Source organism: Cricetulus griseus, chromosome 10, assembly GCF_003668045.3.
Source record: "Cricetulus griseus strain 17A/GY chromosome 10, alternate assembly CriGri-PICRH-1.0, whole genome shotgun sequence".
NCBI classification, from domain to species: domain Eukaryota; kingdom Metazoa; phylum Chordata; class Mammalia; order Rodentia; family Cricetidae; genus Cricetulus; species Cricetulus griseus.
Genome location: NC_048603.1, coordinates 5,835,854 through 5,859,509, shown reverse-complemented (window position 1 = coordinate 5,859,509; position 23,656 = coordinate 5,835,854). Strand labels below are relative to the sequence as shown.

Below are 23,656 nucleotides of genomic sequence, written 5' to 3'. Positions count from 1 at the left end.
TTTTGCTTTGTTTTGTTTTTCTTTTTGAGATAGGGTTTCTCTGTGTAACAGCCCTAACCCTCCTGGTATTAGCTCTGTAGACCAGAATAGCATCAAACTCACAAAGATATGCCTGTCTCTGCCTCCTGAGTGCTGGGATTAAAGTCATGTGCCACCACCGCCTAAATGATAGAAGTATCTGTCTTAGCATGTGCAGAAAAAAATTAAATAGCAGAATTTTTACTGGTTTCTTGGTGTATATCAAAATAACAGATTTTAGTTTGATAATAATATCACAATGCCAGTGTATTTTTGTAAAACAGAATTAAAATTGAGTGCAGAATATTATAGCATTCATGATATCTTAAATAAGGGTCTTTCATAGTTTTCTAAAGATTTTTGTAAGTCCAATAAGTGAGTACATATGTTTATATACTTAAGTAAATCATGCCTGATAACCATGCTGTAAAATCCCAAACAGTATAGTTTATGAGTCAATACAGAGATTTTATAAGTATAAGGCAGCTTATCAGAGTGTGATTGCTTAGCTAAATTATGGAAATTTTGAAAAATTCCAAAAATTAAGATGAGATTTAATCTCTTGTAAATCTTCTAAGCTCACACCGCTTATAGAAAATATTCAAAATCACTGCTCAAAATAGTGTTAAGCAAATTCAAGGTCTTTATTTTGAAATTCAGAACATTAAGTATGTTCCCTTTAAATGTATGAGATTCCCCACATTTCCATATCTCTCTGAGTAATGGCTTAAATATTTCCCCCAAACCTGATTACTCATTATCAAAGGGATCCAACTATTGTGCCTGTGTCTGGTATAATCCCAGAATCTATGTTTAGCTGGGGAGTGAAAATGGTATATTTCCCTCAAGCCTAAATTCACCACTTCTAGGGGTGTGGAACTAACTCCTTTGGAAATAACTTGAGCGTTCACATATGTTTTCCCATCAAAGATAGAGTCTCCAAGGTGTAACAGCTGGGGAGCCATCTGCAAGCCGAATGAAGTTCCAATAGCAATTGCATGCCAGCAATGCAGAATGGAGCCACAAGGTTCAGATTAGGTCAGAATTAATTAGGAGAATATTGCTACCTTCCATAAAAATTAGGTTATTCTTCAGTAGCTACTCTCTGAAAATAATACCAGGGAAAAGATTTAATACATATTCTGTAAGACAAATGCCTAAAGTACCTATGCATGATGAGGTATATTCGTGCATGTTTCCATTCATTCATTCATTCATTCATTCATTCATTCAATCATTCAATCCATTCAATAGGCATTTTTTGAGTGCACCGTGATAGACACTATAGCTAAACAACAAGCAAGACAAAGTGCATGGTCTTTTCAGAATATTCATCAGGCCTGAGCATTTTCACACAGTCTGAGAAAGAACAGAGCCTGTATATAATGACAGATTACTCCTCCTGTAAGATTGATAGCCAACAGCAATGTTTCTGTAGATGAGGTCATCAACTAACTTTCAGTTAATCAGAAAATGATCTTGCTCCACCTAACCCGTTCAGGTGAGTTCTTACAATAATCTAGGTTGTTTTCATTGACCTTAAAGCAATGGGAGTTTGCTGTGGGAATAAGTGACATAGGACAGAACATCAGGCAACTTTCAGAACATGAGATCTCCATTTGAAGCTATAGTGTGTCCCATCTGACAAGGAGTCAGGAAGATGGTTACCTAGTTATCCCGGCAAGACCCCTAGCAGAGGCTGTTGTTAATTTATACTCGCACCTGTAATCTACAGAAACTGAGTTTTTACCTATTTTGAGAAATGAAGTTTGTAATGTTTTTGTTTTCAAGTAGCAGAAAATGAATAATGAAACTATATTTGTCACGTTCACCAAGTAATTGTTAATAAAAACACATTTTGATAATACATACAATTTGTTAATTACTATCATATATTTTTAACCAATGATTTAAATGCCAAAATAGAACAGATTAGGGGAAAAAGTAACAGATCTTAAAAGTGTTGGAAAGAATTCAGATTTGACATCAGTAACCCACTTCTGTATATATTTAGGCAACCTACACTTCTATTATTCGTATAAATCGCAGAACTAGTATAATCCTTAGAATATTTTTTTTTTAAATCTCAGATAAATGTTTCTAACAACTGTTAGATTGAATAGGAACAGAATTTCTCGTAGAAAAATAAAAAGTAAATATTTTTGACATGAAATGATTTTCAGTTCTTTGGGCATTAGTGAAGTGGTTATTTAAGATAAGAGTTTTGAAAATACTCTGGTCCCAGGAGCTTCCAGACCCACCGGATACTGATCAGACATGGCCAAGTCCAAGAACCACGTAACCAGTCCAGGAAATGGCACAGGATTGGCATCAAGAAAGCCCGATCACAAAGATACGAATCTCTTAAGGGGGTCGACCCCAAGTTCCTGAGGAACATGCGCTTTGCCAAGAAACACAACAAGAAAGGCCTGAAGAAGATGGAGGCAAACAATTCGAGGCCATGAGCACACGCACAGAGGCCATCAAGGATCTTGTGATGCCCAAAGTGGTGAAGCCCAAAATGCCAAAGGGCCCCAGCAGCAAACTCAGCCGCCTTGCTTTCATCGCTCACCCCAAGCTTGGGAAGCAGATTAGAAGCTACATGGCCAAGGGTCGCAGGCTTTGCCAACCAAAGCCCGAGGTTCAAACCAAGGCAGAGGCCTTGGCTCCAGCTAAGGCCCTGGCTTCAGCTCCAGCTCAGGCTCCCACAGGTGCCCAGGCCCCTGTGAAGGCCCCACAGAAAAGTTTTCTGCCACTGTGAAGACAGATGGCAGGACACACTGGTTTTTTTTTTGTTTTTGTTTTTGTTTTTTTTTCAAATAAACTTGAGGCAAGACCCGTTAAAAAATAAAAGAGTCTTGAAAATGTACCAAAGTGAGTTATCTTTGACTTAAAAGGGTCCATGCAAGTTTTTGGCTCAAAGCTTTCCTTGTCATAGCTCATAGTACCTTATCCTCGTCTCTGATCCAGGCAAGAGCAATCCTGGGTTCCACTATTATGTAAACCATCTTCATGCACATTCTAATCTTTTTATTTCTGGTATTGAATGCTTTTATTTTTTTAATTTTTAACCTTCACAGATATTTATAGGATGAATTTGTCTTAAATTTAATTTTGTGCCAATGTCTTTAGCCCAGCCATTGGAAGCTACTGGGGTAAATATTGTCTTAAGTCATAATACAAGAGGAAAAAAATAATGTACCTGGCATCTTACGCAGCAGCAAGAATGGCATAAATTAAGAGAAAGTAAAAATTTGAAGAGACAACTAATATGCTTAATTTAAGAGAAAGTAAAAATTTGAAGAGACAACTAATATGCTTAATTTTAATGGTAATTTTAACAGAAGCCCTCATCAATTTGGAGGAATTTAGTTTCACAAGTGATACTATTTTGATGAAATAGGATCAAAGTATCGACTTTGATACATTAAAACAATAAAAACTTCAAAGTTAACACTGCTGAAATGTAAGTTGTGATTTGGGCATCATGTACAATACTATCTTGAGACAAAGCTTTCCTCCTTTGGAATGTATTAGGCCTTTGATTACAACAAGTTTGGCAAGACACAAGAACAACTCATTGAATGACAAGGGAATATAACTTGGTGGGATCAGTTCTGGGATAACCAAGAAATGAATATAGAAATCAAGAACATATTTGTAACTAGGAATCAAAACTCACATTTGATTGTAGGTCCTCATAACCTTTTGAAGCAGGAAGGCTTATGTGTTTGGAATTCAATTCAGGAGTAAAACGTCTGCCTTGCAAGTCCAGGGCCCTGTGTTCAGCCTCAGTGTACAGAGCAAACAAACAGCAGCAGCAAAAAGCCAAAAGAATATTGGAAAACTTGAAATTATGTGTTTTAAAATATTATTTCTAATAAGTAGTTGCCAGCATGCAAACATCTAGCATAAAGTTTGCAGTGGCCAGTCCTATGTGAAATTATGCAGTAAGTTATTAAAACTATTTCAAATGCATTTGAAAAAAATATTAATGTTGCCTCACTATCAGAAATTCTGATTCCTCTGTCTGGGATAGATCTGAACATCCTGGATGTTTTATCCAAGTTTGCACAACCAAGTCAGACAAATGTACAAAGTGCTTAAGAGTCTTTGTCTTAAGAGATAGCAAGAGATGTCTAGCATAACACCACCTAGGCAAATTTAAGAAGCTTGGTAAAACCAAGTAGTACTCTGATCCATAAGGCTGCATAAAAATTAAGGATCCTGAGACATTTTATATGCTTCTTGTATGGAGAAATTCACAGGAAGATGGGAATCTATGAAAAGAGAATCTATGCCAGGCATTGGTGGAGCACGCCTTTAATCCCAGCACTCTGGAGGCAGGGGCAGGTGGATCTCTGTGAGTTCGAGACCAGCCTGGTCTACAAGAGCTAGTTCCAGGACAGCCTCCAAAGCCACGGAGAAACCCTGTCTCGAAAAACAAACAAAAAAAAAGAAAAAGAGAATCTAACATTCAGATATTCAAACATTAAGGTCTGTGACTTTCCAAAAACTGGGTCTTCCAGTTTGCAAACATTTTTAATGACAATGATCTGAGACTGAGATACTAGGTCCTCTATATTCTGTCCCTCAACAACATATAATATTAATAGCCATTGCAATATAAATTAAGTAGATGGGGTGGGTTGATCTTTAATTCTATGTGCACAGATGAAAATTATATTTCTAAAAGTGAATTTACCTCCTGAAGTAAATAATTTCACAGAAGATTCTATTGTGGTGATAATGACCTCTGAGTAGGACTCCCATAAAAACTGCTTTGAGGAAATCAGAAAAAAATGATTCTGGAAATATGTTAATTAATTAATTAATTAATTACTGTGGATCATGGTATGGAACCTTGGTTCTGTGGCTGTTATGCACCCACTGTGTGATTTAAGTCTTTCCACAACTACTTCCCCTTTCCTCTCTCCTTCTCTTTTCTTTCTTTTCCTTTCCTTTCCTTGCTTCCACCCATGTTTCCCTCCTCTCTTTCCTTCTTTCATTCTTAATATCTATTTACTTTGGAAACAGAGGATTTTGCCTCTGCTAGCTTTGACCTGTCCCTTAAGCCCAGGCATGTCCTTCTCTTCCAATCTTCTTATCTTGTTTCCCAAGTATTAAGGATTAATGCCCACACCACCACATACAACCCATCTAAACTAAAATGTATTCAAACAAAACGCCTAGCGTCAGATTTCATATTTGAAGAGCAAGATTTACATTCAGAAGAGCTGATTTTGTGGCACAGAACTGCCCCTAACACTTCTTGTGGTAATGTGGGGGGGGGAGCATCATTTTTTTTGGTAAACCTCTGAAATGCATTTTGATTTTATACATATCTATTGAGTATCAACTTCTAGGTTAAACCCAAAGCATACAAAATACAAGCTCAAGATCCTGTAGCAGCACTGACTTTGTCAATAAATATTTATACTCAGATAAACTGAAGACTGAACGAAAGGGACTGCATTGAAATATTGAATGCTGTAGTGATATGAAGAGACTATGGCCAGGGAGCAGATAAAGGCAAGAAAGGTGGTTTGACAATAGCTACTTCAAGGCTTAGAGGATGAAGCTGGATAAGGCTCCTTCAAGGACGCTGTAGAGAATTTGCTTTGCTCTGTAGATGGAGGATGTTTGAATGCTCAATATTTTTCACATCCTTTTCTATTACTACCATTACCATGCATGATTTCATTCCTTGTTACTTACAATGTTAACCCAAGAAATACAAAATTGTCTGGCTTGTGCACAGTGACCAAGCCATGTCCCTCCAGTAGCTCAAATCAGTGTGAATTTCTTTCCTGTGGAGAAATAGGTTTGATGAACGGTTTTGAAGAGACTAATGGAAAATTAATAGAAAGTGGTAGAGTTTAAAATTATACCTGATACTAGAGTACAATTAGGACCAAATGTTCACGATTTGCACATGGAATTTAAAAGCTACTTCTGTACCTTTCACCCAAGGTACAGATTGCTCTCATCCAAGGGATAAGGAAGGCAGAAAATTTAAGGATTTAAGTATGAAGTAAGAGTCCCTAAATCTTATGACTTTACTATGCTATAAAGGTCCAGGAATCTTCCACAATTTTCCTATAATGAAGGATGATGACCGTGCAGATGTATAAGTGTAAACACAGCAATAGCATTCAAAGCTGGCCAGTAGAAACTCAGGAAAGACAGTGCCTTTACTTCCTATTTCTCTGTGTTGTTTTGTTAGTGAACCAACCAAGAAACAATGCTAACCCAGGTAATCTGAACTGTTGGTGGTGGGAAGTCATAGGGTGTGCAGACTGTAAGACAGCATTTTTTTTTTTGTGCTAAGCACAGAGTTCAGTACTCACAGAGACGGTCAAAGAGAGGAAGGGGATTGGGCAGATGCAGGAGTAAACAAGAAAGTTCATGAATATTTATTTTTCTGAAGTTGATCCCCGGTGAACAATCAGAAAAGTTTGTAATTTAAGTAGAAAATGTGTATTTATGATGATAATATTAATAAGGGATGCACAAGACAAATATTTGCTCTGAATACGTATAGCATGAAGTTTAGTTATGATATATTCAATATTTAACTACATACAAGGTCTAGCATTTTAAATTATCCAACTGATGGAAAACAAATAAATAGTGAACTAATAACTGTGGGAGGAAAGAGGATAGATAAACTTCCAGTTACTGTGATTTTCTAAATGAGCTTCAAATTATTTTCATCCTAGCAAGAACTAGATTTAGAATGAGAGTTATACACAGTCACATGCTTTCTTGACATTTTCGCATCTTAATTACTTTACAATGGGCAGAAAGCCAATTTTTTTTGCATCTTAAGTTTCGTGGAGCAACTGGATCGTAAATTAGAAGTCAAAACAAAATCTAGGAAAGTGAAATTACTTTATTAACTGTAAGCCATCGAAATTTATGGAGATAATCTCTCTATTCGGATTTCTTGGCATGTCTTATAGAAATGACTATGTCACTCAATGGTACACAATTGAAATTTTTCTGTGGAAACTATGATTATATGAAAAAAATTTGAGGTTTCCTCTGTTAAACATTGTAGATAATAAAACTGCAAGTTGTTTCACTCATAGACGTTTTCATCTCATTTATCCATGATATATTATAATTTTATATTTGATTATTTCCATTTCTTTCTGTACTGCCTTGTTACAGCAAAACACTACAGAACAGTAAGAACTCTGTTGCTTTTTGTTTATACCTGCCTCCCTTGTCTCCAGTATACTAAGAAATAAGAGGAGGAATTAGCTAGTTATTATAGTGTCCTTTTTCCTTTCTTTTCTTTTTTTCTGTGGCATTAGAGGCTGTCCTCGAACTAGATCTTGTAGACCAGGCTGGTCTCGAACTCACAGAGATCCACTTGCCTCTGCCTCCCAAGCACTGTGATTAAAGGCATGAGCCACCACCGCCCGGTTGTGGGCCTTTTTCTTTTTTCTTCCTTCCCTTCCCTTCCCTTCCCTTCCCTTCCCTTCCCTTCCCTTCCCTTCCCTTCCCTTCCCTTCCCTTCCCTTCCCTTCCCTTCCCTTCCCTTCCCTCCCTTCCCTTCCATCCCTTCCCTTCCCTTCCCTTCCCTTCCTTCCTTCCTTCCTTCCTTCCTTCCTTCCTTCCTTCCTTCCTTTCTTTTCTTCTTGCTTGCATTATTTTTGCCTTCCCTTTACATCCTTCAAAGCCTCCCACATACCATTCCCTGTTCTCTTTCAAATTCTTTAGCCTCATTTTTCATTGATTGTTCATGTATACGAACCTTTCACCTAAATACATAAGTACACACTTCTCAGTCTGTACAGTGTTAACTATGTGTATGTCTTCAGGGCTGACCATTTGGTAATGAATACCAAATTGATATGCCCTACCCAATTAGTTCCCTCCACCAATGTGCTTTTACTGTACCCTACTCTAAATATCAGTTGCCATTTTCTGAAAGATACTAAAGGACAATGACAAGTGTTGTCATAGAAAGATAGAAATAAAAGATGACCTCACGTTCATTAGCTTTCTATTAATATTGCATAATAGGAGGTGGAAATATAAAACAGGCGTGCACTGTCAGTAAGGAAATGAAATGACTTGGTCCAGCCAAGGAGGAGGCTGTTCTATGTTTAAAAGCACAGGACTCGCTTTGCAGGACACAGGCTCCTCAGCTAAGGCACACTGTGAAAGAATCTGTCTGCCTTGCTGTGCCCAATGGTCAACGTGTTCTCCCAGAACTCATCTGATTGTAAAACACTGGTCGGTTTTCATACTTTGATTAATCGAGCCCTTTGTCTTTGACCTGGGAGCCTCCTGTGTCTTGCAACCCTCTATTAGACAGTGGCAGGATCTCTTCAAAGCTTCTGTGGAGGGCAAAATCACATATATTTTAGTGGTGTCCTATTTTTCATTCTTTTGATATCTCTCAAGCTGTATGGAAATTGGGATGTTTCTATAGAAGATAGTCTTTTCCCTACACAGTTCACTAGTACAAACCTCTATATTTTTGAACATCATTATACACAACTAATGTCTAAATGTCCTTGCATTTCTTAAAAAGGTTATGTACAGAAATAAATGTTTTGACCATTGATGAAATTGAGGAACAGAATGTTCCTTTTCATAGCATTTGTATGTTTGCATTTAGCATTTCAGAAATAGATACTGAAAAAGCAGAGGTAGTTCAATTTGCAGGGCTTGAGATGTATATTATGAGCACGGCTCTCTGAATCCGTGACTTCTCCATGCTGAATTTAAGCCTAATTTTGTGACAGCTGTAAAAATGGCTATCTCCTACAGAAAAGTGAAGTAATCAAATGTAGGCTATTGTCTGAAAAGTCTCAATGATAAACAAAGCATTGTCCTGAATGCACAGCCTGAATGCAAGGTTCCCAGGCAATGTAATTCTTTCAAATGTATTTATAAATCACAAGGAATACTTTTAAAAATCACTTCCAGCTACAAAAGGTATGAAAACAAAGAGGTAAACCCTCATGCAGGAAGTGTTTATTTATAATCAGCTATTGGAGAAGGAAAAAATATTGACATTATCACTATGTACTGCAAATACAGTTCAATAAGTTGGATCTGCACATAAGTTGCTTGAGGCCAACATTTCCAGAAGAAAATACTGAATGCATAAATAATGAGAAGCAAAATGTGTAGATATTAGCAGAAAGGAAGGATGGAATCTCTATCACACATTGATTACACCACAACTGTAAGACAAGGAAGTCAGCACTGAACAACTGTAAAATTGTGGTTAGCTTGCATATAAAAGGAGATTCACTCATAGATAATTTTCAGTAGTATGTGTTCTATTTGACAGAAGGACAACATAATAAAATAGAGTTGAATATTCTTCCTTAAGTGGGCCATGATAAAATGCCTGTCACTTTCAAATTCAAGTTATGGAGTTCCATTCTTGGAACAAATTGAACAGGATAGTGAGATTTGCTTTCATTCTTTCAAAAGTAATAGGGCCTGTTACTCAGTATAACAGCAAACCCACACTTAAAGGTATTTATAACTTCCATTTGAGGAACTGCATATCAAATATTATACTATGAAAAGATGTAGGATCTGGGTACATTTTGGCATATATGTATGTGTATACATATATATGAATGAAACTATATCTTGTGTACATACATACATATATCTGCATATGTAGGATTTTAAATATGTTTATGAGTACATGGTGAAACCTACAACAATGATGAAATAAATGAAATAAATCTGATAAACAAAACAAATGTGCTTTTTTTCTTTTCATGACTTTTAGGGGAATATAAAAGATTGATAAGAATTTTAAAAATGGTTATACCAAGTGTTCATTAACAGTTGAGAAGGCTTTCTCCAGCTTTTCCCCACAGTACTCAGACAGCTTTTGATCCCTTAGACTCTCATCCACTAATTATAGTTCTTTTAGCTGATGCAAATACGCTCCTTTACTAGGAATAATGTAGAAGTCACCGGCTCCTTTAAACATGAACATCAGTAGGAAGAATGTTTACAAACATTGGGAGCCTCTAGAACTCATGCTGAACTTTTCTGCTCTTTGTGAGAGAGATGCTATCACAGTTTGGACCAGGGGAATACAAATGGGTGGACTTTGTGGTAGTTTCTAAACCAAAAAAGCAAGTTCCTGGCTGGTGTTTCTTTTATTCTTTCCTTTATCATAATTATTTTTCCTCTTTGTTGATTTTTTTCATGTCTTCTAAAAGCAGTTGGAAGAACAAGTCAGGGGATGGAAGCCTTTGAGTTTCCCAGGAGTGAGTCCACTAATTTTTGAGTGCTGAATAAAGTGAACTTGAAATGAAACTTCATTTTTAAATCTACCGTGACTATATTTTACAATTTGTTAGTGTCACATGATCTGCCAGACAAATTTTACATATTAATTCAGAGGTAAGATTTAAGAGTTCTCAAGTTTTTACTTTGCATCCAAAGCTGATGTTATTTTTTATCACAAAATCTGCCTACATATCTATTATAACATACACCTAGAATTGAGTTGTCTACAAAGATGTAAAGATTAAACCTGAATTTTATTAAGAAACATCACTGACCGGTCTCATCCCTTGCTCTGAAGGAGAACACCCCTATCACCTTCCCAGGTCACCTGCTTCCATCTCCTGTGGACCCCAGGCATATGTATCGCCTCTAACCTTTCCCCATCAATACACATTGTTTTGTAGCAGACCCCGACCCCAGCAGGCACCGCTGATAATGCAAGGGCCACCTCTCCCAGGGCAATGAGTAGGTTGACGTTGATTCTACATATCTCATTTTCCTCTATAGTCAATCCCCGGATCTCATCCCCATCTCTGTAACAGAAAACTCGCTGTGGTCTCCCTTTCCTGTTTGGCCCCATCCCCAATGGACAACAAAGATATTATCCCCTCAACCTCCCATCCACAACTCATCTCATTATCACAGTCTCCTACACCAGTAGACATCACCTGGATAAATATCAGCTGAGCAGGTTAGGGAAAATGATTCAGAAAAATTATCTACCAGGCAGCACAAGGTGATCGCAAAAATGCTAACAAGAAAACAAGGAACAAAACACTCATCCAACAGAAGCAAAACCAGATACTACCACACAGAACTTTAATCACTCCAAAGTCTGATGCCTAAACATCAGTGTAAGGACAGAGTCTAAAATATCTAGGCCATCATGTAATCGCTGGAATCCACTGACACTAAAAGAACAGGCATAGAATATTCAAACACAGCTGAAGCCTAAGAAAAAAGACTAAAAAATACTCTGTATGGAGATAATGGAAGCCCTTAAAGAGGAAATGAATACCTCCTTTAAATAAATCTGGGGAAAAACAAACAATGCAAAGGAAATAAATAAGATAGCTTATGATAGAAATCAAATAAATGAAATAATCCATACTGAAGTAATTCTAGAAATGAAAAATATGGGAATTCTTAACAGGAATCACATAGACAAGTTTCACCAACAGAATACAAGAGATGGAAGACAGACCCTCAGGCACTGAAGATATGATTAAAAGACCAAACAAATATGAATAGAGGAAAGAAAAAACCCAGCTGAAAGACCAAGGAAATATTTCCAAAAAAATCATAAAAGGTAATTTTCCTAACCTAAAGAAGGAGATTATATAAAGGTACAAGAAGCAAGCAGAATACCTAGTAAATTAGACTAGAAAAGAAAGTGCCTTTACCACATATAATCAATACAATAGAGATATAAAATTAAGAAAAAATATTAAAAGATGCAAAAAACCCTAAGTAACATATAAAGGCATACCTGTTAGAATTACATTTGAATTTTCAGTGGAGACTCTAAAAGTCAGAAAGGCCTGAAGAGAACTGCTGCAGATCCTAAGAGACCACAGATGCCAGACCAGACTATTTTACCCAGCATAACATTCAATCACCACAGATGGAAAAATAGATATTCCACAATAAATCCAAATATAAACAATATCTATCTGTAAATTAAGCCCTACAAAAGGTGCTAGAAGGAAAACTCCTATGTTAGCAAGTTAACTACATGCATAAAACACAGGAAATAAGTAATCTTAGACCCTCAAAATCAAAAGAAGGGAAGAACACACACACACACACACACACACACACACATACACACACACACACACACGAACACCACCACCACAAATACCAACACCAATAACAGAACAAATAAGAGGAATCAACAAGCATTGGTGATTGACATCTCTCATTATCAATGGCTTCAATTTCTCAATAAAAAGATATAGACTAAAGAAAGAGTGCAAAACAGGACCCATCCTGAACATGAAAAATAGGTATCACCTCAGGGTAAAGGGCTGGAAAAAGATATCTCAAGCCAATGGATCTAAAAACAGACTGATATAGCCATTTCAATATCTAATTAAAATAGACTTCAAATGAAAACTAATCAGAAAAGATGGTGAAGGAAATATATAATCATCAAAGGAAAATATCTACCAAGATGATCTTTCAATTCTTAAAACTTCTATGCCCGAAACACAAGGGAACCTATGCTTGTAAAGAGATACTACTATGGCTTCAGCCACATATTGATCCTCACAGATTGAGACTTCTATAACCCCCTCTCACCAATAGACAGGTCATCCGGTCAAAAACTAAAGTGAAAAATGCTAGAGCATATGTTATAAAACAAATAGACCTTTACAGAACATTTCAGCCAAATGCAAGAATATACCTTCTTTTCTGCACCTCATTTTACTTTCTCCAAAAGTGACCACAAACTGGAAGAAAAAGAAAGTCTCAACAGATAAGAGAAAACTGAAATAGCACTATATCTTATCAGACCACCACAGATTAAAAATGGTTATCAACAACAGAAAGCGTACACACTCATGGAAAATGAACAACTTTCTGCTGAATGAAAACCAGTAAAGACAGAAATAAAAGAAGACATTAAGGACTCTAGAAGTGAATGAAAATGAATACCCATCTTTCCCAAAGCTATATGAATGTAATAAATTTGTTCTAATAGTCAAGTTCATGGCACTAAATACTTACATTAAAAACATTAGAAAACAAAAAACTGGAGAGATGCTGTGGTAAAAACTTAACAGCACACCTGAAAGTTCTAGAACAAGAAATCGCACCAACAATAGATGGCAAGAAATAATCTAACTTGGGACTAAAATCAATGAAACAGAAATAAAGAACAATAGAAAATAATCGAACAAAAAGTTGGCACTTTAAGAAAAATAAGCAAGATCAACAAATCCTTAACCAGCTTAACTAAAAGTAGAGAAAGGATTTTTGTTGTTGTTGTTTTTCAAGACAGGGTTTCTTTGTGTAGCTTTTTAGCCTATCCTGGCACTTGCTCTGGAGATCCGCCTGCCTCTGCCTCCCGAGTGCTGGAATTAAAGGTGTGTGCCACCAATGCCCAGCTAGAGAGAATATTTAACTTAAAAAAATCAGAAATATAAAGGGGGCACAATAAGAAACACAGAGGAAATCCAGAGGATAAGAAGGACACACATTAAAAGGCCATATTCTACCAAATTTGAAAAACTAAAAGAAGTGGATAATTTTCTTAATATATATCACTTAACAAAGTTAAATAAAATAAAAAAAGTAATTTAAATATACCTATAAAACCCAGTGAAATAGACAGTCATTAAACGTCTCTAAACCAAGAAACCCAAGGTCCAGTTTTGTGTGTGTGTGTGTGTGTGTGTGCAGAATTTTCCCAGACTTTCAAGGAAGTTCTAAAGAGATTAGGGATACAAGGGACATACTTATACATAATAACGTTAGATTAAAGCAAGTCCATTGCCAATACCAACTTAAATAGAGAGAAATTAAAAACTATCCACTAAAATCAGTAACAAGACAAGGTTGTTCACTCTCAACTTGTTCAATACAGTACTTCAAGCACTAGCTAGAACAAAAAAGACAACCGGTGAAGATAAATGGGATGCAAATTGGAAAGGAAGATGTCAAAATATCTGTTATTTGCAGGCAATTTGATAGTGTATATAAGTGACTTAAAAGTCCAGCAGGGTTATTTTATAGCTGATAAACCCTTTCAGCAAAGTAACTGGATTCAAAATTAATGCACAAAAGTCAGTAGCCCACCAATGTATAAATGGCAAACAGCCACAGAGAGAAATCAAGGAAACAATACCTCTCACCACAGCCTCACATACCATAAAATATATTGGGGTAACTCAAACTGAGTAGATAATGACTTGTGTGAAAACACCATCAAGTCTTTGAAGAAAATATCAGAAGATATAAATAACTCTCATACTCATGGATTGGTAGAATTAACATAGCAAATATTGTTATCGTGCCTAAAGCAATCTGCAGATTCAATGCATTGAATTTTGCTGTAATCCCTCATCAAAATTCCAACACAACTCTTCACAGATATTGAAGGACAATCTTCACTTCTTATGGAAACACATACAACAACCAAAAACAATGCCCAAAAGTAAAAGAACTGCAAAAGTTCTCACCATTCCTGATCTTAAGCAATAGTAAAAAACTAGAGCCACAAAAACTGTATAGTATTGCCATGAAAACAAAGATGCTGATTAAAGGAATCAAACTGAAGACTCAGTCATAAACCCACACACCTATGGACACCTGATATTTGATAAAGAAACCAGAAATACACAATAGAAAGAAGATAGCATCTTCAAAAATAGTGCTGATCAAACTAGATGGCTGAATATAGAAGACTTCAAGTAGAACCATACCTATCACCATGCATAAAACTCATCTCCAAGGGGATCAAGGACTTCAACACAGATCCAGGTACACTGAACCATAGAAGAAAAAGTGTGAAATATCCCAAACTTATTGAAATAGGACAAGACTTTCTGAACAGAACACTGATAGCCCAGGCCCTAAGATCAATTAATAAATTAGTACCTCATGAAACTGAAACCCTTCTGTAAGTCAAAGTAAATTGGACAGTGTCAGACTACACAATTGGAAAGGAACTTTACCAACTCCACATCCAAAAGAGGACTAATATCCAAAATATATAAAGAACTCAAAAACTTGATTTCCAAAATCAATAGCTCAACATCCTTAACCATCAGGGAAATGCCACTCAAAACAACTCTAAGATACCATCTTACACTGGCCAGAATGGCTAAAATAAAAAATACCGATGACAGTCTCTACCGGAGAGAATGTGGAGAAAGAGGAATACTCCTCTATTCCTGGTGTGAGTGCAAACTTGTACAAGAACTTTGGAAATCAGTATGGCAGTTTCTCAGAAAAATGGAAATCATTCTAACTCATGATCCAGAAATTCCTCCATTAGGCATATACCCAAAGAATGTACATTCTTACCACAAGGACATCTGTTCAACCATGTCCATAGCAGCACTAAACCAGAACCTGGAAGCAACATAGATGCCCCTCAACTGAAGAATGGATGGAGAAAATATGGTACATTTACACAATGGAGTACTACTCAGTGGAAAAAATGCAAATGGATGGAATTAGAAGAAACCATCCTGAGTAAGATAACCCAGTCACAAAAGACAAGCAAGGTATGTACTCACTTATATATGGGTGTTAGACATAGAGCAAAGAACTACCAGCCTACAATCTACACCACCAGGGAAATTAGGAAACAACGAGGACCCCAAGAGAAGAACTCATGGTCACCTGAAGAAGGGGAGGGGGAAAAGAACCCCTGAGAAAGTTGGGAGCAGGGGGGAGAGAGGAAGGAGTTGAGAAGGGGAGAGGGGGAGAATTGGAGGGGGAGGAGAACAGGAGGACTGCTACAGGGAAGGAATAGAGGAGGGCAAGAAAGGATAGAGGAGCCTTGATAGAGGGAGCTAGTATAGGTTTGGAGAGAGGTCTGGCACAGGGATGAACCCAACTAAGAATCTAGGCAGTGGTCGAGAGGCTGCCTTTGATGTCCTTCCCCTATAATGAAATTGATGACTACCTTAGCTGCCATTCCTAGAGCCTTCATCCAGTAGCTGATCGCAGCAGAAATAGGCACCCACAGCTAAACACTGAGCCATACTCCTGGAACCCAGTTGCAGAGAGGGAGGAAGGATGAGCAAGGGACCAAAGACTGTGCTGAAGAAACCCTCAGAAACAGTTGGCATGACCTAGTGAGAGCATGGAGTTCCTAGTTGTAAAGCTGGGGAACCAGCACTGCACCAAACCAAGCCCTGTGAATGTAGGTGCTAGCTAGGAATCCAGGGCAGTCTATGGGACCTCTAACAGTGCAGCCGGTGTTTATCCCTAGAGCACAAATGGACTTTGGGAGCCCATTCCCTATGGAGGGATACTATTGCAGCCCAGATACATGGAGGAGGGCCTAGGTCCTCCCCCAAATGATGTGATGGACCTTGATGGTCCCCTGTGGAGGATCTCACTATACTTGGGGAGTGGGTGGGAGCTGGTTTGGGGGGTCAGTGGGGAGGATGGGAGAGTGAGGGAATGGGGGGATTGATATGTAAATAAGTGTGCTTCTAAAATAAAAAATGTGGCACATATTTAAACAACGAATTCTCAATAGAAGGGTTTCAAATCCTGAGAATCATTTAAAGCAATGTTCACCATCATTAGCCATCAGGGAAATGCAAATCAAAACTACTTTGAGATTCCATTTATATCTGTCAGAATCACAAACGTAATGACAAGTTACAGCCCATTCTGGTGAGGATATGGAGCAAGGGGAAGATTCCTTCATTGTAGGTAAGAGTGCAAACTTGTACAGCTGCTACGGAAATCAGTATTTCACTTCCTCAGGAAGATGGGAATCAATGCCACAAGACCCATTTATGGCAAACTTTGGTACACACCCAAAGGACATTCCATCCTACCACAGGGACACTCGCTCAACCATGATCATTTCTGCTCTTTTCATAATAGCCAGAAGCTGTAAATAACCTAGATGTCCTTCCGCAGAAGAATTGGTCAAGGAAATGTGCTACATTTCAGCAATGGTTTCTCACTCAGCTGTTAAGAAACATGACATCATGAGACTTGCTGGCAGATGGATGGAATTAAAACAAATAATCATCCTAAGTTAAGTAACCTAGACCCAGAAAGATAAATATGATATGTATTCCCTTATATCTGGATATGCTCATTAAATAAATGACGACTAAGTTGACAATCTGCATACCTGCACAGGTTAGACATGGGAATCCCCAAACCACCCAGGCTGTTGCCAAGACAATAGGTAGCTCTCTACAAACTGTCAGCAAAGCCCCATTGCTGAAAACAACAGCCACACAACTCATTGAACATGGAGAGGTGGAGCTCATGCCTGCATGCCATCTTCACCCCCATGTTCTAGTGTCTATGGCATGTCTGAAGGTTACCACAAGGGAAAAGTAAACAGCAATCCAACCACATAACTTTTGATCTACAATCTGTCCTGCTCACAAAATATGATAGGGCAATGATAGCAAAATCCTTATTGGAGATGACAGCTGATGTCTGATTTGACTTAATGTCCACTCCATGAGTCCAGATAGCACAGAGACCTAGGGTAAAGCCAATTACTACTGATCTAAAAATAAGTAACACTAAATGACTCCCGATGATATTCTGCCATATTCATAGATTAGTAACCTATACAGCCATCATCAGACAGGCTTCCTCCTGCAGCAGAAGGGATTAAATACAGGAACCCATGGCCTGATATTATACAGGGAAAGACCTTGGAACACAAATCTCTAGATGAGATATCTCCAGCAAATCTCTCCCTTCAGAGCTCAGGGAACCCAAAAGAGGGATCAGAAAGAGTTGGGAAGACTGAGGGTTTAGGGGACTCTAGAGAAAACAGTGCCCTCTAAATCATCTGAGCAAAACTCATGAATTCACAGAGACTGAAGCAGTAAACAAAGGGCCTGCACGTGTCTGTACAAGGTCTCCTGCATTTATACTATAGCTAGTTCATTCATGGAACTCCTGAATGAGTACAAGAGTGGTCTCTGATTCTGTGCCTCCTCCTGGGGCTCTTTTATTTTTCTGTTGGCTTGCCATATTCAACTTTGAAATGCTAGTTTTTCTTTTACCTTACTATATTTTATTTTGTTGTATTTAAAAAGAAAAATCTTGAGACATAATAAAGCTCTCATCAAACAACTAAGTATTTTTCACTAATAATTTGTTCTAACAAAATAATAGAAAAACACTTAAGTGTGACTCAGTTAACTCAGAGACACATGAACAGATTGCATTGTTGTTAAGTACAACAAGAAGAATGCCCTGCTAACTACTCTGCATGAAATATCATAAGATAGAAAAGGACACTTTGACTGCCCTCAAGCTAGTCACAAAACTGGTCCTAATGAAAAATGTATTTGTGAGGGACCAAGTACCTGTCTGAAGTTGAAAACTTTGAAATGAGTGTGGCTAATGTCATGGCTTTACCCCTGCTCCCCCGCCCCCCAAAACACAAAAATGATAGACATGCAACACATATTCTTTATACTATGAAATCAAATAATCTCATTAGTTTCTCTCTATGAAAAGTGTTAATGAGTTTTAAAGGCAATTCATTTGGAAATCTGTGCACTGTAATAGATTGGGAAATAATCTACCCAAACTCTTTCAACATTCACCCTTCAAAGACTCATCAGAGCTAGGTAACATTACCAGCTCTAATTAATTTTGTAAACTATGAGTGTAACCCATTCCGTTTTGATGGGGAAACGGCAATGCTGCAATGGAGAGTGAGAGTGTGTGCCGAAGAAAAATTGCCATCATTAGACATCTTTGGATGCTCTGGGTTATTACAAAGATGTTACAGAAAAGGGCTCTAATTTAGCAGGATTTAATTAAAAATCTTTTGTGAAACTTGCAGGAATTTTAATGTCCAGTAACCACAGATTCATAAGCTGTGAAGGAGATGATCATGGTACTGAGTAAGGCTTAATTAATGTAAACAGAGGTATGCTTACATGTCTAGAATTTTAGTCAGCATGTGAACTTGATAAATAATAACACTATGATTTGTTATAATACAAAATGGAAGGTTTCCTCACTTTTTCTCCACTGACTACGAAGCTGTGTGGCTATCGGTAGACACAATCTCTTTCCCTGTGCTCTTTCCTTTATGATGGGCACATGGACATAAAGTGGCCAGTTCGTATCAATTTCATCCGCTTACCACTTGCCAAAAGTTCAGACAAACCTACATTGTTACATAGAGCTAGAGAGCGATTTCTAAACTCTTTACTATGGGGTGTCAACCATTTCAAAAATTAAACTCTTAATAGCATTGCAGTTGTCAGTGATAGGCCTTCTTTTCTAAAGCTATAAAACATATGACCTTTTCATTCATTCATTCATTTTTATTCATTTATTTACCTACTTATTTTGTTCTTTAAGACAGGGTTTCTCTGTGTAGCTTTTGAGACTGTCCTGGAACTCATTCTCTAGACCAGGCTGGCCTGGAACTCACAGAGATCTACCTGCCTCTGCCTCCCGAGTGCTGGGATTAAGAGTGTGCGCCACCACTGCTGGGCTCAACTGTAGCTTTATACAAATGATACATGATCCTGGCTCCTGATCCTAAAATGTGCATCAAATGCTCTCCTTGAAATTGGTAAAAGTTGAGAAAGTGATTGGTGAAGAGAGAGAGGAAAAAAAGCAAATAGTATTATCAAAGATAGTTAATTTAAAAGAAGTAAAGGAAAAGAAAAGATGTAGGTTATAGTAAAATTTACATGTATCATTGTGCAGCTTGTTGGATACTATTTAAGGAGAAATGTTAGATACATTGAAATGGTAAGATTTTTGCAAGATTGCTCAGTGGTTAGAGTGCTAGATCAACACAATACCAGCATTTCTATTGATATATAGCAATTCCTAAATGTATTTATGTTCTAAATATGAAGTTACATTGATAATGACTTTACCTATGTTAATGAAAATGTTATACATTTTTTGGTATATGAAACATCAAGAAACAATGGTCATTTTAGAAAAGAGTACAAAAGATATAATCACACAATTTCAGAAAATTAAGTCATAATATGCAAACAAGATTGTTTTAAGAAAATGAAAAGCTACAAATTAAAGGTAACTTAAATAAGTTTAACTTAAATAAATAGCAATTATCTATTAACAATATTCATATAGTTAAATATATGACTTTATGCTTTTAAACAGTAATGATTATTTAAGTCTTTAAATGCGGAAACATTTTTAAATCTAATTTATTTCTTAAATTAAGATTTTTTTGAATGACAATCTATAAAAGAAAATTGGGAGCACATTAATACAAATGCATTGCCTTATTATTGTATTTTAGATGATTAATTTGTAGGCCAGATTCCAAACAAAGTAATAAAACATCCACTTTTTTTTAAATATGGAAGCGTGGGGCAGTAGTAAATTTAGACAGCTGGTTCATACAGCATTTGACCTGGCCCATAGTTTAGGCATATGTGTTTTGATTTATGTGGTTCCTTAAATGTGATCCTTAATTATCTTCTCAGTATCACGATATGGTACTGTCAGGGGAAACTCATTCTCTAAGCTTATTTTATTGATATGATTGAGGATGAAGAATATGAAATTATGCTGTGATTGTCTTATTATGTGTTTCAGGAGATATTACTCATGTTGCTTTCTTTTAGTTTGAGAGACTATAATCTAATTATAATTTTGTAGATGTGCTTATACTGTCAAGTGAATGAATGCTTAATTTAACAGTGACTACTGCGATATCAGAGTTCAGAACTTGACATTCATATATTAAACTTCTTGGTTTCATCTAATTCTCATTTTATTTTCCTTCATTATAGATTGCCTCATTTGCATTGGTATTTTTTACATATAATGCATTTTTAGCAGTTTCAGCTATTTTTTAAAATTAGCTATAAACTATATATAAACATGTATTAAGTGGCCTTAATTCTTTTAAAGTATGTTGATTACTGTGGTAACTACCACTCTTAAAAAGAGTGGAAAATGAAGACATCATAGCCATAGTCATAGATATTAATTTATGCAGAAACTTAGAAAAATTAACAAAACTCCTAAAAACTAATTTCACTTCAATGAACCTTAGGAATTTAAAATATTTAATAACACCATGGTTAAAAGAATATTACTCATTTTTTCTAACAGATGTAGAAGTGGTGAAACTCAGGAAATGTGAGACGATATTTGAGTTTTTACTTGCTGGATAGCTTGTATCATGCAGGAAATGATAATGGTGTAAATGACCTTGGATACTTGTCAAATTTTCCAAGTGAACTTTTATATTTGAAATCTATCTGGATTTCTTTGGGGGACATAACAGAACCATGTATCACAAAAATCTCATGCTCTTCACTTGGCTCGTGAAATGATATGCACAAAATGTTCTTTTGATCTTCATGGCTACCCAATATTTATAGTCACATTCCAGAACATGATACAGGGACATTTTGGCGGGCTTAAACAAAGGGACAAAAAGAGATTGGTGCAAAGGGGTTAAGAGCAAGAGTGGAGGATATGTGGACAAGGTACAGACAGGAATACAGAGAGGGGTAAAAAACACCAATAACTCTTAAAAATGTCATATAGAAACCTGTTATCATATAAGTTTTCTAAAATATATTTACACATAAAGCATGCATATATATATATATATATATATATATATATATATCTGTCAGATACAGACATATAGATATATGCACATATATATGTGTGCTGACTATAGCCCAATTTACCCTCTAATCTTTGTGTATAATTTTGCAACAGGTACCAGAATCCTGAATGGCAAAAGAAACTTGGAGGGGTAAATATTTCTTTCATTTCTTTAAGAGAAGTTTATCTAAAACAAATTTTAAAACAAAGTTATGATGAAGGCAAACTGCTCCTAAGTAACTGCCTAAAGAATGTATTTACATATTTCTGTTAGCAACTTACCTTTGTGTTTAGTAGTATTAACAAATGAATGAAATCTGGTGTACTTATTTTTGTGTTTTTCTCAATGAAATATTTTGCATTATCCTTCATTTTACATAATATTTCAGGTTTCACTAGGCATATCTTTTAAGTCAGTCTTATGGTTTTAAATATTACATTTCGGTGTGTAGGTTTATGTACCAGTATTTGTATATTCCATATTGAACAAATGGCATTTTTATTTTCAAGTGCTTTTTTGAGATACTTTCCAGAGACTGGACATAGAGTCAAATAAATGAATAAATCACATCCCATGAGCTAATTTACCATTTTCACTGCAAGATGTTTGCTATAATTTACATATGGAAAGTACCTAAAATTTTGCTCCCATTTTCCCTTCTCCAATGATCATGTTTCATGACTAATACCAATTCTCTATTTTGGTCTTATATTTTTTGCGTGGATTACTTAAGGTCTGTGGCAGGAGAAAATTATGTGCAACAAAACAGTCTGCTGTTGTTTCTATGTTAGCTAGTTTCTTACCATATTTTGGGTGAAAGATGCTTCTATATCTAAATAAAACATGGAAAGCCTTTCCACTCGTAATTGCTACCTGAAATTTATTTCCCTTTGTCAGTGTACTGTCTTCCTGATAAGTCCTTTCTTTGCATGCCTGTGCTGTCAGATATTTAGGGAGGGTCACACTGGACTGATGGACTGAATCACAGCTGCATTACTAATGTCACACCTTTTCCAACAGGATGCCATCTGTCAGATGAAAATCTTCTCCATCAGGGTTTTATGTGTACACTCCATTGCCTAAGCACTGCTTTCCATAAACTTCTTCTACACAAATATCTTATACACACACAAGGCACAACAAACCTTTAGAATTATTGAGTTCATAGAAAACTCATAAATTCCCTATACAAACTAAAGTTATCTCTGGCTCATGAATTATATATTAAAACACTGATCCCTCTAAAATACATTTTAAATATGATAAAAAAGTCAGGGTTCAGATGAAACACTATAGTTCATGAAGGTCTTTTTGGAGTATATGAAACTACAGGCTTTTCTGAATACATATCACCAATTTGAGAACTTCAATCAAAGAGTGTATATTCATTCTCCCTTGTCGAACTGCTCTTAATTTGCACAAAGTGTTGTGCGCACTGGGTAGAGAATGAAAGCTCCTTAGGAAGAAATGTCACAGAAGTGTCTGTCAAAGGGAGCAGGTGGAGAAAATTCGAGTGTTCCAGGTGTGAGCACAAGCATGAAGTTTGAGTTTCTATAGGGTTTTGCTTAGCAGGCACTTAGCTGCCTTTTTCAAACAGGAGCAGATGTTGATGACACCGTTGCTCCTGCTTTTCAACGTAATCACCCTTGCTCCATGCCCTCTAGGTTGATATGACATTTGTTCCTTTCTTAATTAAACTATCATTGCTACAGCCAAGAACTTTCAAAGTAAAGGTTTCACCAAGGAAGGTGTCTACGTGAACGCTATGGGAAGCAATACACAGATCATTACAGAATTATCAGCCCCCTGCGCAGTTATAAATTAAAGACTCAGTATGCTATCGAGTGACAAAGAGGACCCATAGACTAAGCCATGCTCTGGATTCTCTTTTGAACAGAATCACAGTGACATCTTCTAAAAACACACTAGTCCCTATTCTTTAAGTTTCTATAACAGTGTTGGTTAGTGGGAGATAAAGTTGAGCATGGAAAATTAGATGATGTGCTCTATGAAGTATGACATAGAGACTGAGCTTAGCCTATGAAT

At 36.6% G+C, this 23,656-nt stretch overlaps 1 protein-coding gene and 1 pseudogene across 3 annotated transcripts in view; one reads left to right on the top strand and one right to left on the bottom strand.

Annotated features, from left to right (window-relative positions):
• Positions 1–23,656, bottom strand: part of LOC100774887 (CUB and sushi domain-containing protein 3) — a 1,055,385-nt gene that overhangs the window by 801,480 nt on the left and 230,249 nt on the right. The window lies entirely within an intron of this gene.
• LOC113837392 lies at positions 2,296–2,779 on the top strand (annotated as a pseudogene).